This window comes from Rhinopithecus bieti, unplaced genomic scaffold (assembly GCF_001698545.2).
Source record: "Rhinopithecus bieti isolate Rb0 unplaced genomic scaffold, ASM169854v2 scaffold_31548, whole genome shotgun sequence".
Classification (NCBI taxonomy): Eukaryota; Metazoa; Chordata; class Mammalia; order Primates; family Cercopithecidae; genus Rhinopithecus; species Rhinopithecus bieti.
This window is the reverse complement of record NW_016814470.1, coordinates 2,179,731-2,196,829: the sequence shown is the minus strand read 5'-3', so window position 1 is coordinate 2,196,829 and position 17,099 is coordinate 2,179,731. Positions and strand designations below refer to the sequence as shown.

Here is a 17,099-nt window from a genome sequence, read left to right as displayed (position 1 = left end):
CAGGCGCCCACCACCTTGCCCGGCTAGTTTTTTGTATTTTTTAGTAGAGACGGGGTTTCACCGTGTTAACCAGGATGGTCTCGATCTCCTGACCTCGCAATCCGCCCGTCTCGGCCTCCCAAAGTGCTGGGATTACAGGCTTGAGCCACCGCGCCCGGCCCTGTTGATAATTCTAATTAGCTAAGTGAGTTCCCTATTTCAGTAGGAAATTATTTCCTTTTTCAGTAGGAGAAAACCAAATGAAACAGTGTTTTATTTACATATTCAGATTCTGAAAATAGCTTTAGTATTAGAAGTCATTACAGTCATTACCTATGGGAAGATGACTTTTTCTGCTTTAGAATAAGCATACCTCTTTAAATGTCCTATTTAATAGTGTGATCACATGACTGATATTTCTTTTTTTTTTTTTGAGACAGAGTCTCGCTCTGTCGCCCAGGCTGGAGTGCAGTGGCCAGATCTCAGCTCACTGCAAGCTCCGCCTCCCGGGTTCATGCCATTCTCCTGCCTCAGCCTCCCGAGTAGCTGGGACTACAGGCGCCCGCCACCTCGCCCGGCTAGTTTTTTGTGTTTTTTAGTAGAGACGGGGTTTCACCATGTTAGCCAGGATGGTCTCGATCTCCTGACCTCGTGATCCACCCGTCTCGGCCTCCCAAAGTGCTGGGATTATGACTGATATTTCTAATGGCTAAACCCAGTGTTGTTATTATGATGATGATGACAGTCTTTGATTTAAACCAAAGCCATTATAGAAAGGTCTGCCCTTTCCAATATAAAACTTATAAAACATATATATATAACTTACATTGGATGTAACTTATGGATATATAACTTACATTAATGGCTGCTATAGTCATTGTATATATCTTACGTTGTTGTCCCTTCTCAGGCCCTATTTGTAAATGAGATGTATTTTTTGTTTGTTTTTTATTGATCCTTATTCCTAGAAATGTAAATGAGATGTAAATAAGACAAACTGTTTTTCAAGCCTTGTAAAAGTCAAAAAATTACTATATGTACATATATTACAAATATATATTTTATTTATTTTTTCCCTTCTCCTGAAAAGCAGAAAAAGAAAAAAAGAATGTGGGTTTTATCTGTAAGGCCTTGATAGCAGCCTACTTCCTTGTTTATAGGAGACTAATAAGGTGAACTTTGTGACTTCAATTGAGTATGCTTTAGAACCTGAAACATAATAAAGTGGTACCTGCTAGCAGTTTTGCATGTATGACAGTTGACATTATCAATTTCACTTTCATTGTTGAAATCAGCACTTCTGAAATTGGGGTATTGAAGAAGGATGGAATTTAACTTCTTTTGAGCAGCTGTTCTTTGGTCAACTCTGACTCAGGCACTTTGTTTCCTTATTATTTTATTTAATCCTCAAATTTAATCCTCACAATTTATTTAATCTTCACAATTAGCCTACAAAGGAGGCGTGATTACACCCATTTTACAAACAAAATTTATTCGAAGGAACACAGCAGGCTGGGCTCAGTGGCTCACGCCTGTAATCCCAGCACTTTGGGAGGCCGAGGCGGGCAGATCATGAGGTCAGGAGTTTGAGACCAACCAGACCAACATGGTGAAACCCTGTCTCTACTAAAAATACAAAAATTAGCCAGGCGTAGTGGTGCGCACCTATAATCGCAGCTACTCAGGAGGCTGAGGCAGGAGAATCACTTGAACCCAGGAGGCGAAGACTGCAGTGAGCTCAGATTGTGCCATTGCACTCCAGCCTGGGTGACAGAGTAAGACTCTGTCTCAAAAAAAAAAAAAAGAAAATTCACACTTTTATCAACTATGCTATATCACTTCTTCTAAGATCAGAAAAGTAGGGCGGGCATGGTGGCTCATTCCTGTAATTGCAGCATTTTGGGAAGCCACGGCGGGCGGATTTCTTGAGCTCAGGAGTTCAAGACCAGCCTGGGCAACATGGCAAAACCCCATCTCTGCCAAAAACAAAAAAATTAGCTGGATGTAGTGGTGCACACCTATAGTCTCTGCTACCTGGGAGGCTGAGTCTGGAAGATCGCTTGAGCCTGGGAGGCAGAGGTTTCAGAGAGCCAAGATGGAGCCACTGCACTTCAACTTGGCTGCTAGAGTGAGACCCAGTCTCAAAAAAGAAAACAAACAGAAAAAGAAAAGTAATGAGAATTTTTAGAAAATCTCTCTAAACTTAAGCCTCTGGGAGGGAAACTAATAATTAGACAAGACTCAAATTTCAACCTTATGTAGTATTTTTCTCAGCCTCACGGGGCTTCACTTTTGGAAAACCTGTTTTATGTGTGTTATATAAGAGAACTGTCAGCATAATACCTGTTAATGTTAATCATATGGCTAAATATCCATTCGATATCTTGGAAAAGATTAATAACATTACTGATAATTGTTTTCTTAGAAACAAATTATCTGTGAATCAGAAATAATACACGTATCTGCATTGATGTTAGCAGTAAAATACTCATCTCAAAAATTTAACACTGCAAATGTAACTTTCTGATAGTCCAGTTAAATACTTAAAATGATACTTAGTATAATATTTGCAAAACAAGTTCATATAGCTAAAAATAATGCTTTTAAACTGTTTTGTCAATAAACTCATTTTATGGTAGATTAGTAAATTCTATTTGCATAGTGATTAAACTGTCTTTATCTTAATGGTATTGATAGTAATGTAATGTTATACTGTGAACATTAATAACTTCATGTAGAATTGTCAGTTGTAAGGGTTTTTCTTAACATTTGTGTTATATTGTCAGTCTTATTGTACATTTATTATAAATTTATCTGTGGTCCAGTCATTAGTTACTTAGTATTTATTTCTAGCATATTATTGTCAAATCAATAAAATATAGAGCATATTTCAAGGATAATGAAATTGTATGGACAGTTGTTTCGGTATATATAAGCAGTCAAACTGTAGATTTTCTGTTGAAAAGGTGATAAATGTTAGTTGACATTTGGTAAGGAAAAAGTCCAATAATTCAGTATTTCTTTTATAACATCCCAGGGTAAAGTATGTTATAATACTAAGTAGTATATATAAAAGTAGTATCTGAGTCTGTGTTTTTATTTCAGTGTTATAGGTAGAACAACAAAGTTAGAAAGCTGTAGTGGAAAGCAGAGCCTTTGTAAGTAATCACAAGACTTGGACCTAGTGTTGGTGCAGCCAGAACTAGTTGTGTAACTTTGGACAAGTCATTAAACTCTAGATCTTATTTTGTTTTTGTTATTGTTTACAGATAAACTAGTTGGACTATGGTTTTTAAGATTATTGCCAGTTCTGTGATTCTTTTTTGTTTTCAATTGTTTAAATTGTGTTAAAATACACATAATATAAAATTTACCGTCTTAACTATTTTTAAGTTTATAGTTCAGTGGTATTAAATACATTCATAATGTTATGCATCCATTTCCATTACTCTTTCAATCTTGTAAACCTGAAACTCCGTACTAATTAATCAATAACTCCCCAGTTTCCCCTTCCCCCACTCCCTGGCAACCACCAATCTACTGTCTGTCTTCATGATTTTGAGTAAGTACCTCATACAAATGGAATTATAGTATTAGTGTTTTTGGTGACTAGTTTATTTCACTTAGTATAATGTCCTCAAGATTCATCTATGTTGTAACATATATCATAATTTCCTTTCTTTTAAGGCTGAAAATATTTTGTTGTATATATATACCACATTTTCCTTATGCATTCCATTGATACACTCTTGGGTTGCTTGCACATTTTGGCTATTGTTAATAATGCTGCTGTGAACATAGGTGTACCAATATTTCTTCAAGAGCCTGTTTTAAGTTCTTTGGGGATATACTGAGAAGTGGAAGTGTTGGATCATATGGTAAACTCTATTTTTAATTTTTTGAGAAACTGTCATACTGTTTTCCACAGTGGCTGTACCATTTTGTTTTTCTTATTTTTTAAATTTATTTTTCTTTCTTTTATACAAACCTGCACATGTAAGTGGGTGTACCATTTTACATTCTCATCAACACTGCACAAGAGTTCAAATTTCTTTACATCCTTGTCAGCACTTGTTATTTTGTTTTCTGATGGGAGCCATTATAATGGGTATGAGGTAGTATCTCATTGTAGTTTTGATTTGTGTTCATTAATGCTTAATGATGTTGAGCATCTTTTTATGTGTTACTTGGCCAGTTATGTGTATATTCTTCAGTAAAATGTCTATTCAAGTTCTTTGCCCATTTTGAATTGGGTCGTTTGCTTTTGTTGTTGAGTTTTAGAAGTTATCTGTATATTCTGTATATTAATCCCTTATCAGATATATAATTTGCAAATATTATCTCCCATTCTGTGAGTTGCCTTTTTACTCTGCTGATATTGTCTTTTGATGCACAACATTTTATATTTTTCATGAAGTCCAAATTGTCTTTCTCTTGTTGCTTGTGTCTTTGAGTAATATGCAGGAAAATCATTACTAAATCCAGTATTGTGAAGCTTTTGCCCTGTTTTCTTCTAAGAATTTTATAATTTTAGAATTTATGTTTAAGTCTTTCATCTATTTTTACATATGGTAAGGATCCAACTTCACTCTTCTGCATATGGAGATCCAGTTTTCCCAACACCATTTGTTGAAAAGACTGTGCTTTTATTCCCTTTTGGGTGGTCTTGCCACCCTTGTCAAAATTATTTGATTATATATTTGAGGGTTTATTTCTGGGCCCTCTAGTGTATTCCATTGGTCTATATGTCTATGCATACTGTTTTGATCATTCTAACTTTTGAAATCAGAAAGTGCGAATCTTCCAACTTGGTTCTTTTTCAAGATTGTTTTGGCTATTTGAGGTCCCTTGAGATTCCATGTGGATTTTGGATAGGTTTTCTATTTCCATGAAAAACATGTCATCAGGATTTTGATAGTGATTGCATTGGATCTGTAGATTGCTTTATGTAGTGTGGACATTTTAACAATATTATGTCTTCCAGTACATGAACACGGGATATGTTTCTATTTATATCTTCTTTAATTTTCTTCAGCAGTGTTTTGTAATTTTCATTTTACATGTCTGTTACCTCCTTGGTTAATTTCTAAGTATATTATTCTTTTTGATGCTATAATAAATGGAATTACTTTTGTCATTTTATTTTCAGATTGTTCATTGTTAGTATATAGAAGTTAATTTTTAAAAAATTAGGCCAGGCACGGTGATTCATGCCTATAATCCCAGCACTTTGGGAAGCTGAGGTGGGTGGATCACCTTAGGTCAGGAGTTCAAGACCAGCCTGGACATCATGGCGAAACCCCATCTCTACTAAAAATACAAACATTAGCTGAACATGGTGGTGGGCACCTGTAATCCCAGCTACTCGGGAGGCTGAGGCAGGAGAATCGCTTGAACCTGGGAGGCAGATGTTGCAGTGAGCCGAGATCACGCCATTGCATTCCAGCCTGGGTGACAAGAGTGAAACTCCATAAAAAATAAAATTGGCCCGAGTATACATATGTAACAAACCTGCACGTTATGCACATGTACCCTAGAACTTAAAGTATAATAATAATAAAAAATAAATAAAATAAAATTAAAAGGCTTTATTGAGATATATTTCATATACCATAAAATTTACTTATTTAAAATGTACAGTTCAGTGTTTTCTAGAATATATAGAATTGTGCAATCATTACCACAGTCTAACTTTAGAACATTTCAACTGTTCAGAAAGAAACCTTGTACACATTAGCACTCATTCCTGCTTCTGTGCATCTCACCCCGTGCTTCACTATAGCTCCAGGCCACTGGAAATCTACTTTCTGTCTCCCTGGATTTTCCTGTTCTAGGCATTTCACATAAAAGCAGTCAGACAATATGCAGTCTCTTATGACTGGATTCTTTCACTTAACATAATATTTACAAGGTTCACTCATACTACAGCATTTATATATATATATTTTTATAGATTCAGGGGACACATGTGCACTTCTATTACGTGGCTATCTTGTACAGTAGTGAAGTCTGGGCTTTTACTGAACCTGTCACCCGAATAGTGAATGGTGTTCCTATTAGATAATTTTTCAGGTCTCACTTCCTTACTGCTCTGCCCTGTTTTGGAGTCCCCAGTGTCTATTAGACCCTTCTGTATGTTCATGTATACCCATTGTTTAGCTCCCACTTATACATGAGAACATGTAGCAATTGGTTTTCTTTTTCTGAGTTAATTCACTTAGGATAATGGCCTCCACCTCTATCCATGTTATATTGCAGCATTTTTAAGCAGCCGAATAATCTTCTAAAATTCATTTTTAAGGCTGAATAGTATCCTATCATATAGCTATACCACATTTTATTTATTAATTCATCAGTGACAGGCATTATGTTGCTTCTAGTTTTTGAATAATGCTGCTATGAAATGTGTATGTACAGGTTTTGGTATGAAGACACATTTTCATTTGTTCTGGGTATATATCTAGGAGTGGAATTGCTGGATTATATGGTAGCTATGTGTTGAACTTTTAGAGGAACTACCAGATGTGTTCTAAAGTGGCTGTACTGTTTTACATTCCAACCAGCAAAAATGAGGATTCCAATTTCTTTAAATTCTCATCATCACTTTAAAGAAAAGCTTTATTTTTTAACTTTTATTTTAGGTTCAGGGGTACCTGGGCAGATTTGTTACATGGATAAATTGCATGTCACTGAGGCTTGTTGTACGAATGATCCCATAACCCAGGTGGTGAGCACAGTTCTCAATAGGTACGTTCCAAGCCATTTTCCCCTCCATGCTCCCCGCTTAAGCAGTCCGCAGTGTCTGTTTTTCCTGTCTTTGTGTCCATGTGTGTTCAATGTCTGGCTCCCACTTACAAGTGAGAACATGTGGTATTTGGTTTTCTGTTCCTGCATTAGTTCACTTATGATAATGAATTTCAGCTGCATCTATGTTGCTGTAAAGGACATGATTTCATTCTTTTTTATGGCTGTATAGTATTCCATGGGATATATATACTACATCTTATTTATCCAGTCCACCATTGATGGGCATTGTGGTTGATTCCTGTCTTTGCTGTTATAAGTACCACTGCCATGAACATACAACTGCATGTGTCTTTTTGGTAGAACAATTTATTTTCCTTTGGATATATACCTTACTGTGGCATTGCTGGATTGAATGGTTGTTCTATTTTAAGTTATTTGAGAAATCTCCACACTGCTTTCCACAGTGGCTGAACTAATTTATATTTCCACCGGCAGCATGTGTTTCCTTTTCTCCACAACCTCACCAGCATCTGTTGTTTTTTGACTGTTTAGTAATAGCCATTCTGACTACTATGAGATGGTATCTCATTGCAATTTGTATTTGCATTTCTCTAATGATTAATGATGATCATTTTTTCATATATTTGTTGGCTGCATGTATGGTTTCTTTTGAGAAGTTTTTGTTCATGTCTTTTGCCCATTTTTTAAATAGGTGATATGGTTTGGCTGTGTTTCAACCCAAAATCTCATCTTGAATTGTATTCTGAATTATAATCAGCACATATTGGGGCTCAGAAGACAGGAAGATATGGGAAAGTTTGGAACTTCCTAGAGACTTGTTGGATGGTTTTGACCAAAATGCTGATAGTGATATGGCTGAGGTAGTCTCAGATGGAGATGAGGAACTTGTTAGAAATTGGAGTAAAGGTCACTCTTGCTATGCAAAGAGACTGGTGGCATTTTGCCCCTGCCCTAGAGATATGTGGAACTTTGAACTTGAGGGAGATGATTTAGGGTATCTGGTGAAAGAAATTTCTAAGTGGCAAAGCATTCAAGAGGAAGCAGAGCATAAAAGTTTGGAAAATTTCAACCTGAAGATGCAATAGAAAAGAAAACCCCATTTTCTGGCAGAAATTGTAGCTGGCTGCAGAAATTTGCGTAAGTAACCAGGAGCCAAATGTTAACCACCAAGACAGTTGGGAAAATGTCTCCAGGACATGTCAGAAACCTTTATGGCAGACTCTCCCAGCACAGGCCCAGAGGCCTCGGAGGGAAAAATGGTTGCATGGGCTGGGCTCTTCTGCTCTATGCAGCCTCGGGACGTGGTGTCCTGCATCCCAGCTGCTTCAGCTCCACCTGTGGCTAAAGGGAGCCAACATACAGCCTCAGGCCATAGCTTTAGAGGGTACAAGCCCCAAGCCTTGGTGTCTTACACATGATGTTGGGCCTGTGGATGTACAGAAGTCAGTAACTGAGGTTTGGGAACCTCTGCCCTAGATTTCACAGGATGTATGGAACCACCTGGATGTCCAGTTAGAAGTTTGCTGCAGGGGCAGAGCCCTCATGGAGAACCTCTGCTCAGTCAGTGCAGAAGGGAAATATGGGGTCAGAGCTCCCACACAGAGTCCCCACTGGGCCACTGCCTAGTGGAGCTGTGAGAAGAAGGCCACTGTACTCCTGACCAGAGAATGGTAAGTCCACCGACAGCTTGCACTGTGTACCTGGAAAAGCTGCAGGCACTCAATGCCAACCTGTGAAAGCCATCAGGAGGGGGGGTTGTATACTGCAAAGCCACAGGGGTGGAGCTACTCAAGGCCATGGGAGCCCACCTCTTGTATCAGCGTGACCTGGATGAGAGACATGGAGTCAAAGGAGATTATTTTGGAACTGTAAGATTTAATGACTGCCCTATTGGATTTTGGACTTGCATGAGGCCTGTAGCCCTTTTGTTTTGGCCAATTTCTCCTGTTTGGAATGGGTGTATTTACCCAGTGCTTGTATCCCCATTATATCTAGGAAGTAACTAATTTTTTATTTTACAGGCTCATAGGCAGAAGGGACTTGCCTTGTATTAGATGAGACTTTGGACTTGGACTTTTGGGTTAATGCTGGAATGAATTAAGACTTTAGGGGACTGTTGGAAAGGCATGATTGTGTTTTGAAATGTGAGGACATGACATTTGGGAGGGGCCAGGGGCAGAATGATATGGTTTGGTTGTGTTCCCACCCGAAATCTCATCTTCACTTGTAATCTGAATTATAATCCCCATGTGTAATGGGAAGGCCCTTGGGGGAAGTGATTAGATCGTGGCTGTGATTCCCCCATGCTGTTCTCATGATAGTGAGTGAGTTCTCATGAGATCTAATGACTTTATAAGGGGATTTCCCTCTTCACTCATTCTTTTCTCTCCTGCTGCCTTGTGAAGAAGGACTTGTTTGCTTTCCCTTCTGCCATGACTGTAAGTGTCCTGAGGCCTCCCCAGCCCTGCAGAACTGTGAGTTAAACCTATTTCCTTTATAAATTACCCAGTCTCAAGTATGTCCTTATAGCACTTGAGAATGGACTAATACAATGGGGTTATTTGGTTTTTGCTTGCTGATTTAAGTTCGTTATAGATTCTGGATATTTAGACCTTTATTGGATGCATAGCTTGTGAATATTTTCTCCCATTCTGTAGTTTGTAGTTTACTTTGTTGATAGTTTCTTTTGCTATGCAGAAGCTTTTTAGTTTAATTAGGTCCCACTTGTCAATTTTTGTTTCTGTTGCAATTGCTTTTGGGGACTTAGTCATAAATTATTTGCTAAGACCAATATCCAGAATGAATGGTACTTCCTTGATTTTCTTCTAGATCTAGATCTAGCCCTTTTGTTTTGGCCAATTTCTCCCATTTGGAATGGGTTTTTTTTTTTTTTTTTTTTTTTGCTTAGGATTGCTTTTGGTGATTTATTGTTTTAGGTCATACATCTAAGTCTTTATCTTGAGTTAATGTTTGTATATGGTGAAGGGAAGGGGTCCAGTTTTAACCTTGTGCTTATAGCTGGCTAGTTATCACAGCACCTCTTATTGACTAGGGAGTCCTTTCCCCCATTGTTTATCAACTTTGTCTGGGTTTATTTCTGGTTCTCTATCCTGTTCCATTGATTGATGTGTCTGTTTTGGTACCAGTACCATGCTGTTTTGGTTACTATAATCTTGTAGTATAGTTTGAACTCAAGTAGTATGATGCCTCTGGCTTTGTTCTTTTTGCTTAGGATTGCTTTGGTGATTTGAGGTCTTCTATGGTTCTATGTGAATTTTAAAATAGTTATTTGTCTAATTCTGTGAAAAATGACATTGATAATTTGATAGGAATAGCATTAAAACTGTAAATTGCTTTAGGTAGTATAGCTGTTTTGACAATATTCTTTCATCTATGAGCATGAAATGTTATTCCATTTGTTTGTGTCATCTCATTTCTTTATTTGGTGTTTTGTAATTCTCATTATAGAGGTCTTTCACTTCCTTGGTAAGTTGTATTCCTAGGTATTTTATTCTTTTTGTGGCTATTGTACATGGTTTTATGCACTTAATTTGACCCTAAGCTTGGACATTATGGGTGTATAGAAATGCTACTAATATTTGTACATTGATTGTGTATCCTGAAACTTTACTGGAATTGTTTGTCAGTTGTAGGAGCCTTCTGGTAGAGTCTGTAGGGTTTTCTAGGTATAGAATTATATAGTCTGTTAAGAGAGATAGTTTGACTTCCTCTCTCCCTATTTGGATACCTCTTATTTCTTTCTCTTGCCTGATTGCTCTGGCTAGGACTTCCAGTACTGTATTGAATAGGATTGGTGAGAGTGGGCATCCTTTCTGTGTTTCAGTTCTCCAGGGGAATGCTTCCAGCTTTTGCCCTTTCAGTATGATGTTGGTTGTGGGTTTGTCATATATGGCTCTTATTTCCTTGAGAGTTATGTTCCTTTAAGGGCCTAATTTGTTGAGGGTTTTCAACATGAAAGGATGTTGAATATTATGGAAGGCCTTTTCTGTGTCTATTGAGATGATGATGTCCTTTCTGTTATAAATTCTGTTTATGTGGTGAATCACATTTATTGATTTGCATATGTTGAACCAACCTTGCATCCCAGGAATAAAGCCTACTTGATTGTGGTGAATTAACTTTTTGATGTGCTGCTGATTCAGTTTGCTAGTATTTCATTGAGAATTTTTGTGTCTGTATTCATCAGGAATACAGGTCTGAAGTTTTCTTTTTTCCTTGTGTCCCTGTAGGGCTTTTATATCAGAATGATAATAGCTTCATAGAATGAGTTAGAGAGGAGTCCCTTCTCCTCAATTTTTTGGAATAATTTTAGTAGGATTTGTACTACCTCTTCTTTGTCCGTCTGGTACAATTCAACTGTGAATCTGTTTGGTCCAGGGCTTCTTTTGATTGGTAGTTTTGTTGTTGTTGTTGTTTTTAATCGCTGATTCAATTTCAGAACCCATTATTGGTCTGCTCAGGATTTTCACTTCTTCCTGGCTCAGTCTTAAAAGCCTGTGTGTTTCCAGGAACTTATCTATTTATTATGTGTTTTCTAGTTTGTGTGCATAGAGGTATTCATAATAGTCTCTGAGGGTTTTTGTATTTCTGTGGGGTTAGTTAACGTGTTACCTTTGTCATTTCTGATTGTGTTTATTTGGATTTTCTTTTCTCTTTCTAGCTAGCAGTTTAAAAATCTTGTTTAATCTTTCGACGAACCCACTTTGGTTTCATTGATCTTTTCTATAGATTTTTACATTTCAGCTCTGATTTTGGTTATTTCTTTTCTTCTGCTACCTTTGGTGTTCACTTACTCTTGTGTTTCTAGCTCCTTTAGGTGTGACATTAGGTTGTTAATTTGAGATCTTTGTAATTTCTTGATGTAGGTATTCGTCACTGTAAACCTTCCTCTTAACAGTGCTTTAGCTGGCTGGGTGCGGTGGTTCATGCCTGTAATCTCAGCACTTTGGGAGGCCAAGGCAGGCAGATCACAAGGTCAAGAGTTCAAGGCCATCCTGGACAACATGATGAAACCCCGTCTCTACTAAAAATAGAAAAAATAAGCTGGGCATGATGGTGGGTGCCTGTAATCTCAGCTACTCAGGAGGTTGAGAGAGGAGAATTGCTTGAACCCTGGAGGCGGAGGTTGCAGTGAGCTGAGATTGCACCACTACACTCCAGCCCAGGTGACAGAGCAACACTCCATCTCAAAACAAAACAAAACAAAACAATGCTTTAGCTGTTTCCCAAATATTCTGGTGTGTTGTGTCTTTGTTTTCATTAGTTTCAACTAACTTTGTGATTTCTGCCTTAATTTTGTTCTTTACCCAAAAGTCATTTCCGGTCAGGTTGTTTAACTTCCATGTAATTGTATGGTTTTGATAGATCTTTTTGGTATTGATTTCTGTTTGTATTGTGCTGTGGTCTGAGAGTGTGGTTGGCGTGGTTTTGATTTTTTTGAATTTGTTGAGACTTTATGATCCAGCATGTGGTGAATCTTTTAGAGTATGTGCTGTGTGCAGATAAGAAGAATGTACATTCTATTGTTGGATGGAGTGTTCTGTAGATGTCTACTAGGTCCAATTGGTCAATTATCATGTTTAAGTTCAGCATATATTTGTTCGTTTTCTGCCTTGATGATCTGTTCAATGCTGTCAATGGGGTTTTTTTTTTTTTTTAAGTCCCCCAGTCTTATTGTGTGGTTGTCTAAATCTCTTTGTAGATCTCTAAGAACTTGTTTTATGAATCTGAGTGCTCCAATGTTTAGTGTATATATATTAAGGATAGTTAAGTGTCCCTCTTGTATTGAGCCTTTTATCATTATGTAATACTCTTTCTTTGTCCTTTTTGATCATAGTTGGTTTAAAGTCTGTTTTATATGATATAGGAATAGCAACCCCTTCTCTCTTTTTTTCCACTTGCCTGTTATTTCTGTACCCATTTACTTTGAGCCTGTGAGTGTTGCTACTTGTGAGATGGGTCTCTTGAAGACAGCAGACAGTTGGATCCTGCTTCTTTATCCAACTTGCTACTCTATGCCTTTTAAGTGGAGCATTTAGCCCATTTACGCTCAGATTCAATATTGATATGTGAAGATTTGATCCTGTTGTGCTATTGGCTAGTTGTTATGTAGACCTGATTGTATAGTTGCTTTATAGTGTCAGTAGGCTATGTGCTTAAGTGTGTTTTTGTGATGGCAGGTATTTTTTGGACAGAATCTTGCTCTGTCACCCAGGCTGGTGTACAGTGGCACGATCTCTGCTCACTGCAAGCTCTGCCGCCTCCCAGGTTCACGCCATTCTCCTGCCTCAGCCTCCCTAGAAGCTGGGACTACAGGCGCCTGCCACCACGCCCAGCTAATTGTTTTTGTTTGTATTTTTAGTAGAGACAGGGTTTCACCGTGTTTGCCAGGATGGTCTCGATCTCCTGACCTCGTAATCCGCCCGCCTCAGCCTCCCAAAGTGCTGGGATTACAGGCGTGAGCCACTGCACCTGGCTCATTTCCATGTTTAGCGCTCCCTTTAGGATCTCTTGTAAAGCAGTCTAGTGGTAATGAATTTAGCATTTGCTTGTCTGAGAATAATTTAATTTCTTCTTCTCTTATGAAACTTAATTTGGTTGGATATGAAATTCCAATTTCTTCTGCCTTCTAAGGTTTCTGATGAAAGGTGTGCTGTTAGCCTGATGGAGTTCCCTTTGTAAGTGACCAGCCTCTTCTCTCTAGCTCCCTTTAAAATTATTTCTTTCATGTGGACCTTGGAGAATCAGATGACCGTGTGTTTTGAGGATGATTGTCTTACATAGCAATCTCACAGAGGTTCTCTGAATTTCTTGAATTTGCATGTCAATGTCTCTAGTGAGACTGAGATTTTCCTGGACTATATCCTCAAGTATGTTTTCCAAGTTGCCTGCTCTCTCTCCACTTTCAGGAATGCCAATGAGTCGTAGGGTTGGTCTCTTTATATAATGCCATATTTCTTGGAGGTTTTGGTCGTTTTAAAAAATATTTTTTATTTCTGTCTGCCTGTATTACTTCAAAGGAGCAGTATTCAAGCTCTGAGATTCTTTCTTCAGCTTGGTCTATTCTGTTTTTAATGCTTTCAGTTTTATTTTGAAATTCCTGTAGTGAATTTTTCATTTCTAGAAATCCAGTTTAGTTCTTTCTTAAAATGGTTATGTCATCTTTCAACTCGGGGATCATTTTACTGCTTTCCTTGGATTGGGTTTCAACCTTGTTTTATATCTTGATGAGATTCCTTGCCATCTAGATTCTGAATTATTTGTCTGCCATTTCAGCCATTTCAGCCATTTCTTTTTTTTTTTTTTTTTTTTTTTTATTATACTTTAAGTTCTAGGGTATATGTGCATAACGTGCAGGCTTGTTACATATGTATACTTATGCCATGTTGGTGTGCTGCACCCATCAACTCGTCAGCACCCATCAATTCATCATTTATATCATGTATAACTCCCCAATGCAATCCCTCCCTCCTCCCCCCTCCCCATGATAGGCCCCAGTATGTGATGTTCCCCTACCCGAGTCCAAGTGATCTCATTGTTCAGTTCCCACCTATGAGTGAGAACATGCGGTGTTTGGTTTTCTCTTCTTGTGATAGTTTGCTAAGAATGATGGTTTCCATTTCAGCCATTTCAATCTGGTTAAGAACCATTGTCAGGGAGCAAGTATGATCATTTGGAGGTAAGAATATGCTCTGGCTTTTAGAGTTGCCAGAGTTGTTGTGCTGGTTCTTTCTCATTGGTGAGAGCTGATATTCATTTTTCCTTTGAAGTTGCTGTCCTTTGAATGGGACTTTTGTTTTATGATTTTTATTGCCCTGAGGGTTTGACTGTGGCACAAGTTGCATGTGGTTGAATGGGTTTGTTTCTGAATGCTTTCAGAGGGCCAAGGTTCAGCTTTACACTCATGGGCTGCATGCTCTAACTCTGGGTGGCCTGGACCAAGTCCACAGCTTTGTCCACTGCTCCCTTGAAGCTGAGCCCAGGCTGAGGTACTCCCAGACCGCTGACAACAGCATCCCATAAGGTATGACAGCATGGGTCCATGGGCTTAAGTGCTCCTGTGGGAGCACTGCAGGTGGGAGGCATTCTGGCAGGGGCACCATGGGTGGGAGGCAGGGGTGGTGGAGGCACCACGGGCAGGAAGTGCTCCAGCAGGGTAGTTGAGGCTGTGCTGTGTGTAGGCACGACCAGACAGGGACTATGAGAGGGGCTAGTGGACAGCAGGGTGTACAGATCAGGTTCACCCTGGTCCCACAGGAAAGAAAGCCCTGTTCTCTCCTGGTCTGGCAGCTTACACAGGTCAGAGCCACTCCTTCCTAAGGAGCTGTTTAGGGCCTGGAACATATCCTGGCACTTGGCAACCCTGTGTGGGATTCCCAGTTTCCTCCCCCGTCAGTCCTGGCATCTGGGTCATCTCTCTAACCTCTTTCAGTTTCAGATTTCTCAGATGATCTGTCTGGATTATGCTGGTTTAGTTGAATCTCTGGTCTGTCTCAGTGGGAGAAGTTATTTCTGGCTATGTCTAGTCAGCCATCTTGTTTGGGTCCTCTGCAACTGATTTTTGTTCATATCCTGCTCCTTTGCTGAATTCATAGTTGATTTTTTTTTATAGTGAAAGGTTTAAAATAATTTCACATTCTCTTTTGTGTATTTTCTATAGCTACTTTCTTTGTGATTACCATGGGATTACAATTAACATCCTAGGTTATAACACTTGAATTTGAACTTATAAAAGTTTAACTTCAATAACATCCAAAAATCCTGCTCATCTACAGCTTTATTCCCACACCTGTCAGTTGTTGGTGTCACAAATTACATCCTTATACATTATGCACCCACAATCAAACTCTTAAATGCATTAGTCTCTTAGGTTGTATAGAAAACAAAAAGTGAAGTTACAAACCATTATTATAATAATAGTAGGTTTTGTAATTGCCCATGTAGTTACCTTTATTGAGATACTTATTTCTGGTGTTCTTTCATTTTACCTTATAGATTTCCCTTGATTATTTCTTGCAGGGCAGGTCTAGTGGTAATGAATTCCTTCAGCTTTTATTTATCTAGGAGTATCTTAATGTCTCCTTCACCTTTGAAGGACACTTTTGCTAGATATAGGATTCTTGGTTGACAGATTTTTTTGTTTGTTGGTTTGTTTTCCTTCTAGCACATTGAATATGTCAACCCACTGCCTCTGGCCTCCAAAGTTTCTGAGGAGAAACATGATGATAACCTTCTTGAGAGTCCCTTGTATATGATAAGTCTCTTTCTTACTGATTTTAAGATCCTCACTTTGTCTTTGACTTTTGATAGTTTCATTATACTATATCCCAGTATGGGTCTCTGAGTTCTTGCTACTTGGAGTTTGTTGAGCTCGTGGGATGTTTATTATAGTCATGTCCTTCATCAAACTTTGGAAGTTTTTCATCATTATTCGTGTACTCTCCTTGCCTATTTCTCTTTTCTCCTCCTGAAACTCCCACAATGTATATACTCATCCAGTTGTTGGTGTCCCACAGATCTCTTAGATTCTCTTCATTTTTCTTCAGTCTTTTTTTTTTCTGTTCCTCAGAGTCATAGTTGCAATTGTCCTATCTTGAAGTTAGCTGATTCTTCAGCCTGCTCAGATATGCCTTTGAATCTATATAGTGAATTTTTCATTTTGTACTTCTCAGCTCCAGAATTTCTCTTTGGTTCCTTTTTAGGTTCTGTATCTCTATTGATATTTACACGTTGTTCCTGCATCATTTTCTTGATTCTATCTGCATCTTCCTTTAGTTATTTGCACATCTTTAAGACAGCATTTTAAGAGCTATGGTAGATTTGCCATCAGGTCTTTTTCAAGGACAATTTCTGTGATTTTTTTTTTTTTTTTTTGCCTTTGAATGTGCCATACTTTCCTGTTTCTTTGTATGCCTTGTGATTTTTTTGTTGTTGTTGTTGAAAACTAGACGTTTAAATCTATTAATATGATAAGTCTGGAAATCAGATTTTCTCCTTTCACTAGGGCTTGTTGTTTTAGTATTATTTTGTTTATTGTTTTGGTTTTGTAGACTAGATAAGGAAACAGGGATCAGCGTATGTCAGGGATAGAAATATAAACTTAAGGTCTTCCCAGGTATTTTCTTTGCATCTTTTCCTGGGTATGCATGATCATTTTCCAATTTTGTCCATATTTACAGTTGTTTTTGAATGTCCTAGTCTTTAATGTCTGGCTCCCAAAAGGAGAAAAGAGAAAATAAATACAGGAAGAAAATTGGCCCTCGCCCTTTAAGTTCCCTGGAAGTCATTTCTGGGGAGCAGGGGGAGCTCTTGCAACACTGGGAGGAGGTGCA

At 38.2% G+C, this 17,099-nt stretch overlaps 1 protein-coding gene across 5 annotated transcripts in view; it reads left to right on the top strand.

Moving 5' to 3' along the window:
* Positions 1 to 17,099, top strand: part of GLCE (glucuronic acid epimerase) — a 122,290-nt gene that overhangs the window by 59,998 nt on the left and 45,193 nt on the right. Inside the window, exon 1 of one of the 5 annotated variants that reach the window (XM_017851199.1) lies at positions 6,681 to 6,726. The exons of the other annotated variants lie outside the window; for them this stretch is intronic. The gene's annotated coding sequence lies outside the window, so the exon portion shown is untranslated. Of the gene's footprint in view, positions 1 to 6,680; positions 6,727 to 17,099 lie in introns of those variants that run through there. 5 annotated transcript variants of the gene reach the window in all.